The 16,561-nt window shown below is 41.7% G+C and overlaps 1 long non-coding RNA gene across 3 annotated transcripts in view; it reads left to right on the forward strand.

Annotated features, from left to right (window-relative positions):
- Positions 1 to 15,858, forward strand: part of LOC138852613 (uncharacterized) — a 51,085-nt gene extending 35,227 nt beyond the window's left edge. Inside the window, exons 3-4 of one of the 3 annotated variants that reach the window (XR_011391912.1) lie at positions 2,623 to 2,756; positions 13,773 to 15,858. This is a non-coding gene — a long non-coding RNA (uncharacterized lncRNA). Of the gene's footprint in view, positions 1 to 2,622; positions 2,957 to 3,997; positions 4,289 to 13,772 lie in introns of those variants that run through there. The other 2 variants (XR_011391911.1, XR_011391910.1) reach the window with 2 other exon arrangements.
- The last annotated feature ends 703 nt before the right edge of the window (positions 15,859 to 16,561 follow it).

Raw genomic sequence — 16,561 nt, forward strand, 5'->3', positions numbered from 1 at the left:
ATCCATCAGTCTTGGTGGAGGTGCTTTTCAAGTTCCCTCTTTAAGATATCCCCACTTGCTCCAACTTTGTTTTTGATATCTTCTGCTAAGATAAAAAGTGTGCACCTAGAGAATTTATACAATGTTCCTCCCATGACTCCCCTACTTTTCAAGGGGTTTAGTTTACATTTTCTTCCATATATCTCCTCTGCTTCAGTGGCATTTCAAGTATTTATAATGCTTAATTGGCTCTTTACAACCACAAATGGTCGCTGCATATTCCAACTCGTGTGACAGTGTCCTACCCTGAACAGAGATGCCATCACTGAATATTCTAAATGAGGGAGCACAAGTAATTTGAAGAATGTCGCCATTGACGCTAGTTCCCTTGTTTTGAAAGTTCTCACTATCCACCTTGTCATTTTCCTGGGTTTTGTGAGATTTGTTTTTTTATAAAGGGTTAGCTCTCATTATTATACTCAGGTCTTTCACATTTCCTTTCATTCTACTGGGTCATCTTGCATTTTATATAGTGTCTCTTGAGTTCATCATTCATTCCATATCAAAGCAGTTTGCTCTTCTCAACATGGAATGTCATAATTTTCTCCACTGTCTAATGGAAAACTCTGTCTTGCCATTTTTCCATATCTTCTACCGAGCAGATTTTTCATGCTTATTTTGGTATCCTCAAATGATTAAAAAAAACTGCAGTGAGCATTTTCATCCCAGCTATGAGGATAAGAAAAGGTAAAGAACAACTAAATCTCTCTCTCTCTCTCTCTCTCTCTCTCTCTCTCTCTCTCTCTCTCTCTCTCTCTCTCTCTCTCTCTCTCTCTCTCATAAAAAATACACAAGAAAAAACGAATTGTTTGACTTTCAATATAGCAATCAGTTTTTCCATCAAAGTCACTAGCAAAGACTGTGGTGGAAGGGAGGGAGACAGGGGGATGTGGTATTTGATAGTGGGAGTCAGGGAGGCGGGAGTATAGGATGGGATGGACGCTGAAATTGGTGGGAGAGGAAATTGGGATGGTCCTTGATGGGGGTAGGCGGGTGGTCCTTGATGGGGTGAGGGAATGGCGCATGATGTAGCGACATATCTTCTCTTTGATGTAATAGGTGGTTGGCTCTTGGAGAAGGAAGGTGGCCCTTGATCTAGAAGTGAGTAGGTGGTCTATGATGTTGTAGGTAGATGGTCCTTTAAGTGGGTTACAGGATTTGGTGCTGCTTGGGGAGGTTAGATTGGTGCTTATATCCCCTTCCCTTTTTAAGCTTTCAGTATGTTGAATGATTTAAGGATGCAGTTGACAAGCTGCTTTTAAGAGGTTAGGATGAATCTTGCATATCAGTTGGTGTAGCATTAGTCATGATCCTCATGTTAGGATGGCAGTAAATGCATCTTGCAAGGGTTTTGGGTGGCAATTAAAACATGAAAGTGAGTTTTGGCTTGAGTCTTGGATTATGAAAGCCATCCTGACACTGTGTACAGATTTGAACTATGGACTTGAACACCACCCAGGACATAGTAGAGCACTGGTGTGTTCATATTTTTCTCCTGACAGTGGATCACTTTAACATGATAGGGGATTTTTAGCGACTTAGCCTTCCTAAGAACCAAGCATCCCTCTTCCCCTCATTTATTTGACTTTTATAACTGGGATTTTTTTTCCCTAGTCGTTAAGGTTTGCTCTGAGGGATTATTGAAGGAGACATTGTTACACTCCTTGTTCTCCCACTAGTTGTAGTTCTGAGGGGATTGGACCATAAGGGGACCTGGTGAACCACCTGGTTGCACATCTGGTGATACAGTCAGTGACTCGTGCGGTGTAATTATAACTGGAGATCTTTTCAGATTCAGGTGTAGATGTGTAACTTCATGCCTCTTTGCTCTCTCCCATTACTAATTGAATTCTTCTAATGCCTAAATGTGTCAATAGGCGAGTCTTCCAGAGGTTGTGCCCCAGGAAGTTGGCACCACTTTGGTGCTAATGGTGTGGAGAGAGGGTAGGGTAAAGCATGGACCCCTGAAGACAAATCTGCATTGCTTGTATTTATTTGCCAAACATTTTTTTCATGTTCGTAGTTTTTATTTTAACTCCATGTTTATTTTTGTGTTAAATTATCAGTTTTCTTGAGTATCACAATTAATACTGCCCTCTACTGGTAGAACACCAACACATTGACTTCAGTACCTGAACATAAGCTCTAACAACAATATATGAACACTAATAATGGTTTAGCAGAATAGAACGTGAGTTCTGAATTTGTCACTGAACCTATTTTATTTTTTTTTGATGTGCACCTCTTACAAATCATATGGGCATTAGTGAGACATTTATGGATACTGAGAACTATTTAAAAACAAAAAAAAGTTAACTCTGCATTTAAAATTGGTACATTTAAATGTTGTGCTATACGTTATGTTCCATTCAGAAAACTGAATTCTTTCCTTATATATTAAGAGAATTAGCTTGATGCTTCTTGGACAGCCCATATTTTTAAGGGTCGGTTTTTCCTAGGTAATATAAATATTGGTTAAGTAGCAACTTGTATATCTCATTTTGTCACTAGTCCTGGATTCACGCTATTGTTAGTGAATGAGTGTGTTTAGGATTTCATAATTAAGTTTATCTTTTCTTGCAGATAGATGGGTGAAGCATGTTGCTTTGGACCTCCAAGGAATTTGAGCCACCCTCCTTCCCTTCCCTGGCGCATTTGTGACACATTTTTGTATATCTTGAGGGAATCGTGTAATATATTAATATCTACACATTAAGGTGAGGTGGGTAGAGCATTAATTAATAAATTAAAGTTTTTTTTTGTAATATGCTGACAGTTTGCCAATGGCCTAGGCCTTTCTGCCTTCCTCATAGTTCATAATTACTAAGGCGACTGTAGGAACCTCGGTCAACTTTAGTAAGGCTTTTGATATTAATTTAATGGGGGTTTAAGTGATGCTCCTTATTTTAACTTAGAATGACAGTATTGTTTTATTTTTTTATCCTTTTTTTGTGTAATATATATAAATTATATAAATTATATATATATTTATATATATATATATATATATATATATATATATATATATATATATATATATATAACACTGATCTCTGGCTGAAGGAGACTCGAACCTACGAACCTTGGAACAAGGTACGCAGTGCTTTACCAATCTACCCACACTGGACCAATACCTTGGAGTCCAGCTTGCGCTGGACTTTGATCCAAGGCAGCCAGCTTTCAGGGAGAAGGCTTACAACTTTTCATCTCATCCCCTGCATGCATCAGCCTTACTAGAGAATTTAACAATGCAAGGAATTCGCAAGAGCAGGCGAAATATACACAAACATTGATCTCTGGCTGAAGGAGACTCGAACCTACTAACCTTGGAACAAGGTACACAGTGCTTTACCAGTCTACCCACAAAGCCTGTCTTTCATAGGCTTGTGCCCTGGCAGTGCCTTTTCCTCCTGGGTAATGTAAGTCCTCTTTGCCATTTTCTTCCAAAACAGGCCTGATTCGTCACAAGTGAAAACTTGTTGAGGTTCGAATCCTGTTCAGCTACACATTTGTCAGAACTTGCGGCCTCACCATGCCTTACAACACTGTGTATGCCACTACGCTTCTTAAATCTTTCAAACCATCCTTTGCTGGCCCTAAATTCACAAACTGCAGCACTTGTTCCAGGCATTTTCTTTGCAAGATCCTCATGCAACTGCTTTACCTTCTCACAAATAGTAGACTCCACTACACTGTCTCCCACTAATTCTTTTTCCTTAATCCACAATAATAATAACTTTTCTCTCTTCCATTATCGGTGTCCTTTGTTGAGTTAGAAAAGCCACTCCTTTCGCAACATTAGCATCTTTGATTTGTTCTTTCGTTGCCAGGATGGATGTAATTGATGATTTATTCTTGCTGTACATCCTGGCAAGTTCCATCTCCTTCATATCACTCTCAAGCTTTTCGATCACTTCACGCTTCAATTCTATGGTTTTTCTCATTTTCTTTACCACAGGAACTTTACTAGGAACTTTCTTTGGAGCCATGGTTACTTATTTCACAGTTGCACTGCAAGAAAACAATGGTAAACAAGTAAAATGTTTGGATGTATGAACAGAAGCCTCCTCAGCTACCGAGAGACAAAGCCAAACTGAAGGGCAAGCTGCCCCAGCCATCGGATAGATGCGTCCAAAACCGCCGATAACCGAGCACACGGCCGATAACCGGGCGCCGAAAAACCTGCTGATAACCAAACCGGCTGATAACCGGGGGGTCCACTGTATATATTTCTCCATGAGGAAGTGGAACAGAATTCTTCCAAGTGCTTTTGTGACTACTTGCATGATCTTATTGTGTATATATATATATATATATATATATATATATATATATATATATATATATATATATATATATATATATATATATATATATATATATATATATATATCCTAGGTAGTAGGTTGGTAGACAGCAACCGCCCAAGGAGGTTCTACCGTCCTGCCAAGCAAGTATGAAACGGAAACCTGTAATTGTTTTACGTGATGGTAGGATTCTTGGTGTCCATTTTTGTCTCGTGAACATGCAAGATTTCAGGTATATGTCTTGCTACTTCTACTTACACTTAGGTCACACTGCACATACATATACAAGCATATATATACATACCCTTCTGGGTTTTTTTCTATTTTCTTTCTAGTTCTTGTTCTTGTCTATTTCCTCTGGTTTCCATGGGGAAGTGGAACAGGATTCTTCCTCCGTAAGCCATGCGTGTCGTAAGAGGCGACTAAAATGTAGGGAGCAAGTGGCTAGTAACTCCTGTATATATTACTAAATTTAAAAGGAGAAACTTTCGTTTCTCCTTTTGGGCCATCCCCACCTCAGTGGGATATGGCTGGTGCGTTGAAATAAAGATATATATATATATATATATATATATATATATATATATATATATATATATATATATATATATATATATATATATATATATATATATATATATGTATCCTAGGTAGTAGGTTGGCAGACAGCAACCGCCCAGGGAGGTACTGCCGTCTTGCCAAGTGTGTAAAACGAAAGCCTGTAATTGTTTTACATGATGGTTGGATTGCTGGTGTCCTTTTTTTCTGTCTCATAAACATGCAAGATTTCAGGTACGTCTTGCTACTTCTACTTACACTTAGGTCACACTACACATACATGTACAAGCATATATATACACTCCTCTGGGTTTTCTACTATTTTCTTTCTAGTTCTTGTTCTTGTTTATTTCCACTTATTTCCATGTGGAAGTGGAACAGAATTCTTCCTCCATAAGCCATGTGTGTTGTAAGAGGCAACTAAAATGCCAGGAGCAAAGGGCTAGTAACCCCTTCTCCTGTATAAATTACTATATTTAAAAAGAAACTTTTGTTTATCTTTTTGAGTCACCCTGCCTCGGTGGGATACGGCCGATTTGTTGAAAGAAGAAGAAATTATATATATATATATATATATATATATATATATATATATATATATATATATATATGCAACAAGATCACAGCAAACAAGTGATTTTAAAATATGCAAAGTTCCTTGACAATGTGAGTAGTCACGAAAGCGCTTGGAATTTCACTACTCTTTCACAGTGGTTGTTTTGCATATATATATATATATATATATATATATATATATATATATATATATATATATACACAGTGGACCCCCGGTTAACGATATTTTTTCACTCCAGAAGTATGTTCAGGTGCCAGTACTGACCGAATTTGTTCCCATAAGAAATATTGTGAAGTAGATTAGTCCATTTCAGACCCCCAAACATACACGTACAAACGCACTTACATAAATACACTTACATAATTGGTCACATTCGGAGGTAATCGTTATGCGGGGGTCCACTGTATATATATATATGTCGTGCCGATTATGTAAAACTGGTCATTTAGCAAGAACTCATTTAAAATTAAGTCCTTTCTAAAATTTTCTCTTATACGTTTAAAGATATATTTTTTTCATTAATGTTGATGTAAAAATTTATAATTTTGCACCAAAAGGAACTTAGAAAACTTACCTAACCTTATTATAACAAGCGCAATTTATTTTAGCCTAACCCAACTAAATATATTTTAGATTTGTTTACAATAATTTAATACTAAACAAACGGTGAAATATAATTTTTTCGTTAGGTTCAGAAAGATTTTGGCGAAATTATTGCATACACAAATTTTCACTTGCCCTATATGGCAAGATGAGCGTAAGCCAAGATCGCAAGTTCTGCCTATTCGGCACGACATATATATATATTATATATATATATATATATTATATATATATATATATATATATTATATATATATATATATATTATATATATATATATATATATATATATATATATATATATATATATATTATATATATATAATATATATGTGTCTGTGTGTGCAATAAGATCACAGTAAACAGGTGATTTCAGAATATGCAAAACAACCACTGTGAAAGAATAGAGAAATTCCAAGCGCTTTCCCTCTTTAAGGGGGGCTCCTTCGTGTGGTGAAGAGGCTCTTGGTCTGAGGTATTAGACCTGTTGGTCTCCTTCCTCAGACCGAACCTAATTACCCCCAATCCCCCCTTCCCTATCCCATCCTCCCCTTTTCCTTTCCTCCTCCTCCTCCCCACCCCTCCCTTTTTCCCTTCCTCTTTTTGGTTTTTGGGATTTTTCCCACACACACTAGTTCATAGGTAGGGGGAAGGGTACCGGGGTCCATCCAATTCCGTTGAGGTTCTTGGCGGTGGCGTTGTTTGTTGTGGGATCTGGATCGCCTGTGGATGTCCCAACCCCTCTCCAGTATCCCGGAAGGTGGCTTTGGGTGTCTTTCGGGCGACGGGTGTATCTCTGGAAGCCACCTTTCGAATTCCAGGGGTGGTGGCCGAAGGAGGTATGCTTTGTGGTGGATATCCGGCCGCCCTCTCTTTTGTTCACCGAGGTAGCTCGGCAGATGTGAGGTTGCTATCCCCGATTGCTGGTTTACTGGCATGAAGGGTAGGTTATGGCCCTGGTTCTATGCTGCATCTGCACTACTTGTGGTGCTGAGGTCCTCTTGGGCGCGGAGGGAGATTTCTGGCCCTCTCATTCCTCCTAGGAACTATCCCTCCCTGGTCCCCCCTTTTCTTATTCTTTTTTTATTTTTATTTTCTTTTCTTTCTTTTTTTTTCCTTAAAAACAAAAAGAAAGAAGTAACCTAACCATGGAGTCCCAAATCCATGACCCCACTACCCCCGGGCCCCTTATTATTACCGCACCCTGTTCTGACCTCGCCTCGTCTTTTAGCCACCCTTCGGACACTAAGGCCCCTGTACCTCTTGCTGGTGCTGTTTCCTCACCCGCTTCAGGTACCGGGGCTTCCACTGACTCTGATTTGTCTGACTTCTGCTCTCCTTTGACTGTGCTTCCAGCCTCTCCCTCTGTTGTGACAATTCTCGAATCGCCAGCCCATCTCACGTCGGACCGACTCTGGTCCCACTTCTAAACGCCAACGACAATCTCCTGATGATGTTACTTCATTACCTTCCCATTCTACTCGGAAAAGACCGACACGTCATGCACTCCCTCTCCACACTGTTTTGGACCACACAATGGACTAAATTCTTTACTTTACGACTGACTTCTTCTACTGCCTATCTTTCTGACCATAGTATTGGCAAAGCGTTCCTACGTCATGTTGGTAGAGATATTTCCTTTCATGCTCTTAAGAGTGGTACACGCATCATCACAGTCCAGAATTCTACCCAAGCTCATGATCTTTCTCTTCTTTCACATATCGATACTATTCCTATCACTATCAAAAAACATCATTCCCTCATTTCTTGTAGTGGTAGAATTTCCAGACATGTGGCAATGACATTCTCGAACAGCTGGAACTCCAAGATCTCCCAATTCTCAACGTAGACACTTTTGTTCTTTCCGCCCACGGGTGAAGACGATAGATAACCTTGCAATGTAGCTCGTTTAACTTTTGACAGCCGTGAACTCCCATCCTCTGTTTATGTAGCAGGACATTGGTTGCAAGTTCGGAAGGTGATCCCTACACAACAACAGTGTAGGAATTGCTGGCGATTTGGCCACCCAGCAAAATATTGCAGATCTATAGCCGAATGCCCAGTCTGTGGTGCCGATGACCATTCTAATACATATTGCAGTCGACCTCCCTCTTGCCTTAATTGTCATGAGGCTCGCCCTTCATACTCTCTCTGTTGCCAGGTCTACTTAAATGAGTGGGAAATTCGTTGCCTCAAAGAAGCAGGTCTCCCTTATGCTATGGCAGTTTCTCATCTCTGCCTCGAAGGGAGACTACCCCGTGTTTCTTATTCTTGTGTTTCAAAATGTCCCCCCACTTCTGGGGTCCCATCTTCTGCAGCCTCCTCTGCAGTTGCCAGTCCCATAGTCACTCCTGTATCTAATTCTTTTGCTGTCCTGGGCTCAGACGTCCTTACTTCAACACCTCAGTCTGTCCTCACTTCTTCATGTTCTCCCTCACAAACCCCGGTATCAATAAGACCTCATATGGCACCTCCTCCCAATCGTCCCTCTACTTCTCAGAGGTCCAACAAATCTCCTTTAACCCCTCCTTCCCTTCATCCACCTCCACATTTTACCTTCCCGGTTTCTGTACCTAGGTCTTCCCCTTTCACTGGCTCCGTTACAAGTGTGGAGGTTCATCCTCCTCCTCGTACTGTGCCTTCCTCCCCTGTCCCCTCCCAAGTTTCTGCCTCTTCTGTCCCCTCCCACACTTCTCCAGTTCCCTCCACCCTTTCGACCCCCCCCCTACCTTGGTACAGTCCATTACAGCTCCGATCTTTAATCAAACCCCTCCTCCTTCCACCTCCAATATCGTCTCCCATACGATGTCTCTGAACTCTGAAACACTTGAAGCAATCTCTGAATATATTGCAGAGACCAAACCATCAATGGACACTGATCCACCCTCTGTTCCTTCTCTTTCCTCTTCTCCATCTGCCCAACTCCTTTCTTCACAATGCACCATTCCTTTGCTACTTGAACGTTTTCCTTTGCCACCGCATGTGGACTTTTCTAACCCTTCTTGTCCGTAGGTACCCTTACCTGCGGATTTCAGGTATCTTTATCGTTGCCAATCATAGCCTATTGACAGTGGAATATTCGCAGCCTCATGGGTAATCGGGGTGAGCTTGAGATGTTGCTCTCCCAGTTTTCCTCTGTTGGTGTTTACTTACAGGAACCAAAATTACACTCTGCCATTATCTATCCCATCTCAGGCTATAATTTATTGTATTCTTCAGATCCTTTTCCTGATGGGACCTTTAATGAAAGTGCCCTTCTTCTACGCACTATTTAGTACCATCAGCTATTCGTTCGTACTTCACTGCATTACACAGCAGCCCGTATCCACTTGCATAGGTGGTAGACACTCTGTTCTTTGTATCTCTCTCCTTCTCGGGTATTATCTATCCCAGATATTGCCTTTCTTGTTTTGTCATTACCGCCACCACTTCTGTTACTTGGCGACTTTAATGCCCATCATTTCCTCTGGAGGAGGTCTCACTGTGATTCCCGTGGCTTTCAGTTAGAGGCTTTTCTTGCTACCCACCCCCTCCACATTTTAAATACAGGTACTCGCACCCATTTTGATACTCATACTCTCTCTTGCATCGATCTCTCAGTCTGCTCTTCCTCCACTGCATTAGACTTCATCTGGTCTGCTCTCCCAGATTTACATGACAGCGATCATTTCCCAATCATTCTTGCTTCCCCTTCATATTCACCACCTCTTCGTAACCCATGCTGGCAATTTGATCAGGCAAATTGGAACCTTTACTCTCAACTAACTGTTTTTAGTGAGGTTCCTTCTTCATCCTCCATTGATGAGCTTTTACACCTCTTCTCGTCCTCCATTTTAACCGCAGCTTCTCATTCTATACCCCAAACTTTGGGCAGGCATTCTCAGAAATGCGTGCCTTGGTGGTCTCCTGCTTGCGCTCGTGCAGTACGTTTGAAATGCGCTGCGTGGGGCAGGTACCAGTACAATAGAACCACTGAGAGACTTCTTGATTTTAAGCAGAAGCGTGCGATCGCTCGCCATGTCATCCGTGACGCTAAACACACTTGCTGGCAAGATTGTCTCCACCATCACCTCTGCTTCCTCTGAGTGCAGTCTGGAAAAAAGCACGAAAACTGAGTGGTAAATATTCTCCTGACCGGCTCCTGTTCTGCGGATTGCCAGTGTTGATATAGAAAACCCACTAGATGTTGCCAATGAAATTGGCAATCATCTGGTCCATATTTCTCAGGGGCTTCATCTATGCCCCTCGTTTCTTTCCTCAAAGTCTGCCAGAGAGTTAGCACCCTTGGACTTTTCTTCTCTCGGAGAAGAACAGTATAATGTGCCTTTTACACTTCAGGAACTGGAGGCAACACACTCAGCTTGCCGATCATCGGCAGCTGGGCCTGACGACATTCATATTCGTATGCTACAACATTTACATCAGTCAGCCCTTGCAGTCCTATTACGCCTTTTCAATCTTATTTGGTCACAAGAAGTTCTTCCACAGCTGTGGAAATCTGCCATTGTTCTCCCTATCCACAAACCGGGTACTACGGGACATGAAGCCTCCCACTATCGTCCCATTGCTCTTACCAGTGCAGTTTGCAAAGTGATGGAACGCCTGGTAAACAGACGTTTAGTGTGGTATTTAGAGACACGCAACACTCTCTCCACTCGTCAATATGTTTTGGTTGGGCCGTTCTACCATAGACCCCTTACTACGCTTGGATACGTATGTTTGTAATGTCTTTGCGAATAGCCACTCAGTTATTGTCATATTTTTTGACCTTGAGAAGGCATATGACAACTTGGAGGTATATTATTTTGGCCCAAGCTCACTCCTTAGGCCTTCGAGACAATCTACCATCCTTCCTTAAGAACTTTTTAACTGACAGACATTTCCGTTGTTCGGGTTAATAATGTGCTCTCCTCTGTCTTTATCCAAGCTGAAGGTGTCCCGCAGGGATGTGTTCTGAGCACAACACTTTTTCTCCTTGCCATAAGTGATTTGGCCTCTAGTCTTCCATCAAATATTTGGCCATCACTCTGTTGATAACTTCGCTATTGCCTGTGCAGGCGCTGACTGTCACCTCATTACAGTTTCTCTCCAGCATGCGGTCGACCATGTTTCCAATTGGGCCACCACACATGGGTTTAAATTTTCCAGTACCAAAACTCGCCAAATTACTGTCACTAGACGCTCTGTCATCTCCGATCATCCTTTATACCTCTATGGCACCCCTATCCCTGAACGTGATAGTCAGGTTTCTAGGCCTCCTCTTTGACCGTAGGTTATCCTGGAAACCTCACATTACCTCTCTGAGGACAACTTCTCACAGCCGGCTGAACCTTCTTAAAACCCTTGCTCATCTTTCATGGGGAGCTGATCGTTGAACTCTCCTTCGCCTACATTCCACCCTCATTTTATCGAAACTTGACTATGGTGACCAGATCTATTCAGCTGCCTCTCCTGCTACTCTATCTAGCCTCATCCCTATTCATCACCAAGGATTATGTTTATGCCTTGGTGCTTTTTGCTCTTCCCCTGTTGAGAGCCTCTATGCAGAAGCGAATGTTCCATGCTTATCCGATCGCAGTGATGCCCATTGCCTTCGCTACTATGTACGCTCTCATGATCTCCGCAATCCTTCCATTTATAAAATGGTCACCAATATTAGTAGACATTCTTTATTTGTTCGCTGCCCCTGTTTGCTCCGTCCCTTCTCTCTTCGCCTACATTCGCTCTTGCCTTCTCTTCAATTTCCACCTTTCTATGTTCATGTAGCATCTCACTTTTCCCTACCCCCTTGGGAAGTTCCAGCTGTTCGAGTCTGTTCTTTCTCATTCCCTTGCTCGAAAGCCCAACTGCCTACAGTAGCTTCCCGCTCTCTTTTTCTTGACCACTTCCACTCTCATTCTCATGCCATTGCAGTGTACACAGATGGCTCTGTCTTCTGACGGCGTAGGATTCGCAGCAGTGTTTCCGAACAGCATCGTACGAGGGCATTTACTATCTTAGGCTAGTATTTTTACTGCTGAATTGTATGCCATTCTTCCAGCACTTATCCATATTGCATCTATGTCTGTGTCATCATTTGTGGTTGTCTCAGACTCCCTTAGTGCTTTACAGGCTATACAAAAATTTGATACACCTCACCCCTTAGTCCTTCGTATCCAGCTTTGGCTATGCTGCATCTCTACCAAGCATAAAGATATTGTTTTTTGTTGGGTCCCTGGTCATGTTGACGTACAGGGCAATGAACAGGCAGACACTGCTGCACGATCAGCAGTACATGACCTACCAGTTTCATGTAGAGGTGTTCCATTTATGGACTATTTTGCTGCAGTAGCTACCCACCTTCACACCCATTGGCAACAACGTTGGTCTACTCTGCTCGGTAACAAACTTCAGTCTATTAAACCGAGTATAGGTTACTGGCCGTCTTCTTGTCACCAGTGCCGAGGTTGGGAGACTACTCTCTCTCGTCTCCGCATTGGCCATACTCGTCTTACTCATGGATATCACATGAAGAGGCGCCCTGCTCCTCTCTGTGGGAATTGTCGGGTTCCATTATCAGTCAGCCACATTCTGTTAGACTGCCCACTTTATCAACGAGCACGCAGAATTTACCTCCAACGTCGTCTTCGGTCTTCTCTCCGCTGCTCTCTCTTTACCTTCCCTCCTCGCTGATGGACCCACCTTTTATCCGGACACTCTCATTGACTTTTTGACAACTGACTTACTGCACAAACTCTGATTATACCTTCAGCCCTTTCTATCTCGATCTCTTGCTACCCTCTACCCTGCACTATCCCCTGCCCCGCTGTTTTCTGTAACCTACTGATCGCCCCTCCCCCCTTCTGCCACCCAATACCCTCGCTTCCTTTCCTACCCTGCAGCGCTGTATAGCCCTTGTGGCTTAGCACTTCTTTTTGATTATAATAATAATCCAAGCGCTTTCGTGACTACTCACATTATCAAGGAACGTTTGGTTCCTTGATAATGTGAGTAGTCAAGAAAGCGCTTGGAATTTCTCTATTCTTTCACAGTGGTTGTTTTGTGTATGTGTGTGTGTGTGTGTGTGTGTGTGTGTGTGTGTATGTATGTATGTATGTATGTATGTATGTATATGTATGTGTATATATATATATATATATATATATATATATATATATATATATATTAATTTTATAGCTACGAGAACTAAGTCATGTACACAAAGTACCTCATTATAATGAGTGTGCTGCAATTCCTCACATTAATATTACCATGTGTTGCACAATACTGCTGATCGACTAATTACGCTGTACCTGCAGATTCAAACAAGTTGAAAGAAAAAAAAGTGGGATCCTTTTATCAAACGTGGATGTATTTTTGAATAGTGTATTTTAACAGGATCCCGCTATAATAGTCTTCTCTTGTTGTGTTTACCATTATAAAGTGTGCTTTTACTCTATTTTATATTGCCTAATCAATGAAAAGCTTTTGTCATTAATAATTAAAATAAGTTTGTCTCGTGGCTCATTTTCTACTGTCTTTTTGCAAACCTTGCCTGAGTCAGGTTACATTGACCTAATCAATTCATTTTCATTGCAAAGTGGTTTTTGAATTGGAAGATTGTGAAATAATATTTTGAGATTAGTTTCCATACTAAGGATATCGTGGATTTTTTTTCTTTATCATCCATAGATTTGCTTTAATTTTAGGTTGTCGATTTCGAAGTTTTTGCAGCCATCTGTTTACTCCTGGGATGTTGAAACTAGTGTAAGACCGGGAAGACAGAGTAAGATTTGAGAAGACCATTTTTACTTATATCCAGTGGCATGGACCAAGATTGGAACGTGCTGGAATATATCATTGGTTCTTGCCCTTAAAATTTAATTTAGTATTGTATTATTCTTTGCAATTCTGAAACTACACAAAGACATTTTGCACTGAGTCAGGATAATTCAAATGAAGATAACTAGAGCAAGACAAGTATCGAGGGAAAATAAGGCAATGTATTCTGACAGTAAGATTTTTTTTCTTTTTAAAAAACAATGTGGAGCACCCTGTTCAAATGCTTTTTGAAATTTCTGATGGCATATTAAATATCCCTATACATAAAGATGCTGGAACATGCTTCCAGCTCAGTGTGCACACGTTTTTTGACTTACATATTTTAATTTGAATATATTGCAGGAGTTAGTGGCACTGTTAGTATATTGCAGAATATGGTTTTGCTCTTGGTATGTTGGAGAATAGTTCTTGAAGCACACTATGCTGCAGTGACAAACCTTTGATGTCGCGAAATGAATAATTAAATAAACTGTAACAAAAGGATGTATGAAAAATAGAAAAGTTGTAATAATACAAAGAAAATTGTTAAATGGAACAGGACTCAACATTCATGAGGCGAATTTTGATTTGATTTTTTTAGAATATAAAAAAAATTCAGCGGCTTTTGCAAGTGCAAACTTTAAATATATAATCTAAAACTAGCACATCAGGGTACGGTTTCCTATGAATTTTATCTATGTGCTAATATTACGCAAATTTAGGGAAAGCTTTGTGAACAAAGTGCTTTTTTTTCCCTGGATGTAATGTAATGTTTTAATAATGGCTACCATTTTATATTCCTTGACCAATATTTATGTCAGTAGTGTTGCTGTGTACTGTGTAGTATACTTAGATAATCCCAGCTACTTTATAGATAGGCTCCCTTCATGTATGCCACAAGCTAGAGGCCTCCCTCTCAGTTCAACCTAGGCTTAGACTCGGCAGGCAGGCCTGGGTTTTCAAAAGACTCTTAATTATAAGCCTCCAAGACATCCAATGTGTGCATTTCTTACAACAATATCTCCTCACAAACCCTCACGACAAATGGTGAGTGTGGTGTTTATTTTTTTTTAACACGTCGGCCATTTCCCACCAAGGCAGGGTGACCCGATAAAGAAAAACTTCCATCATTCGCTCCATTAGTCTTGCCAGAGGCATGCTTACACTACAGTTATAAAACTGCAACATTAACACCCCTCCTTCAGAGTGCCGGCATTGTACTTCCCATCTCCACGAATCAAGTCCGGACTGCCGGTTTCCTTGAATCCCTTCATAAATGTTACTTTGCTTACACTCCAACAGCACATAGTCCTAAAAGCCATTTGTCTCCATTTGCCCCCATCTAACACGCTCACGCACGCCAGCTGGAAATCCAAGCCCCTCGCACACCATGACAGTAGTGTTACTGAATCCCTATGTAATATACTTGTGTAGTATATTGCGGTTAGTAACAAATATATTATACATAGCTTTCCTATTGAGCTAGGCTCTGTGGTTAGCTATGACATCATGAGTTATGCTCGAATGAGCAGCTAGCCAGAGGCATACGCTCTCACTTCCACCTTAGGCACAGACGAGAGAGAGGTAGGCCTGGGCTTTCCCTCACAAGATTCTATATATGTTACCAACCGACCTAGTGTGTTTCTTCAACCATCCAATATGTCCTGAACACCCACCCGACAAATGGTGTGCAGCAGTGTCGCGTAATTCTGATGATTACAGTGATTTTTGGAGATAAACTATACCAAGCCGACTGACATTGATGTGTGACCGCATGGAGGCCTAGTCAAGCCAGTTATCACCCGCATGCTACGACAAAGCCAGCATCCTCCAGCCTGTCTACACAATTTTCTGGCCAGTTTTGTGCCTTGTTTGTTATTTGCTAACCTTCAAGGAGTTGATCTGGGTTTTGCAAATTAAGCCAAGCCAGATAAGCCAGTCTGTGGGGGAGAGCCCTAAGCCTTCCAGCCTGCCATGCCAGCTGGAAGCGCCTAGAAGCACTTGACTTGTACTCACTGGAGTGCAGGCGAGAGATATATATCATAATCTACACCTGGAAGATTCTGGAGGGACTGGTCCCTAATATGCACACAGCAATCACTCCATATGAAAGCAAAAGACTTGGTAGGCGATGCAACATACCTCCAGTGAAAAATAGGGGCATCACTGGTATACTAAGAGAAAACGCAATGAGTGTCCGGGGCCCAAGACTGTTCAACAGCCTCCCATCAGCAATAAGGGACATTACCGGTAGACCCCTGGTTGTCTTCAAGAGGGAGCTGGACAGATACCTAAAGACGGTGCCGGATCAGCCGGGCTGTGGTTCGTACGTTGGATTGGGTGCGGCCAGCAGTAAAAGCCTCGTTGATCAGGCCCTGATCCACCGGGAGGCCTGGTCGTGGAGCGAGCCGCGGGGGCGTTGATCCGCGGAATGCCCTCCAGGTAGACTCCAGGTAGCTTCCTCATCTGCTGTGCATTTGATTTCAGGACTTCAAGCCATCCAAGCCAGTTTTGAGGGCTTAAGCCAGCAAGTCAACCCTGCTGAGTGAGAGAAGTAAGCCAAGCAAGTCACGTTGAGTTCCTGTCATCACCATTGCTTGTGCTTCCAGTTCAAAGCTGTCCAGAGTGATAATCACCATCCCTGTGGTATTTTGTGGTTTGCCAAGCCACCCAAGGC

The sequence above is a fragment of the Cherax quadricarinatus genome, chromosome 12, assembly GCF_038502225.1.
Source record: "Cherax quadricarinatus isolate ZL_2023a chromosome 12, ASM3850222v1, whole genome shotgun sequence".
In the NCBI taxonomy this organism is placed as follows: Eukaryota; Metazoa; Arthropoda; class Malacostraca; order Decapoda; family Parastacidae; genus Cherax; species Cherax quadricarinatus.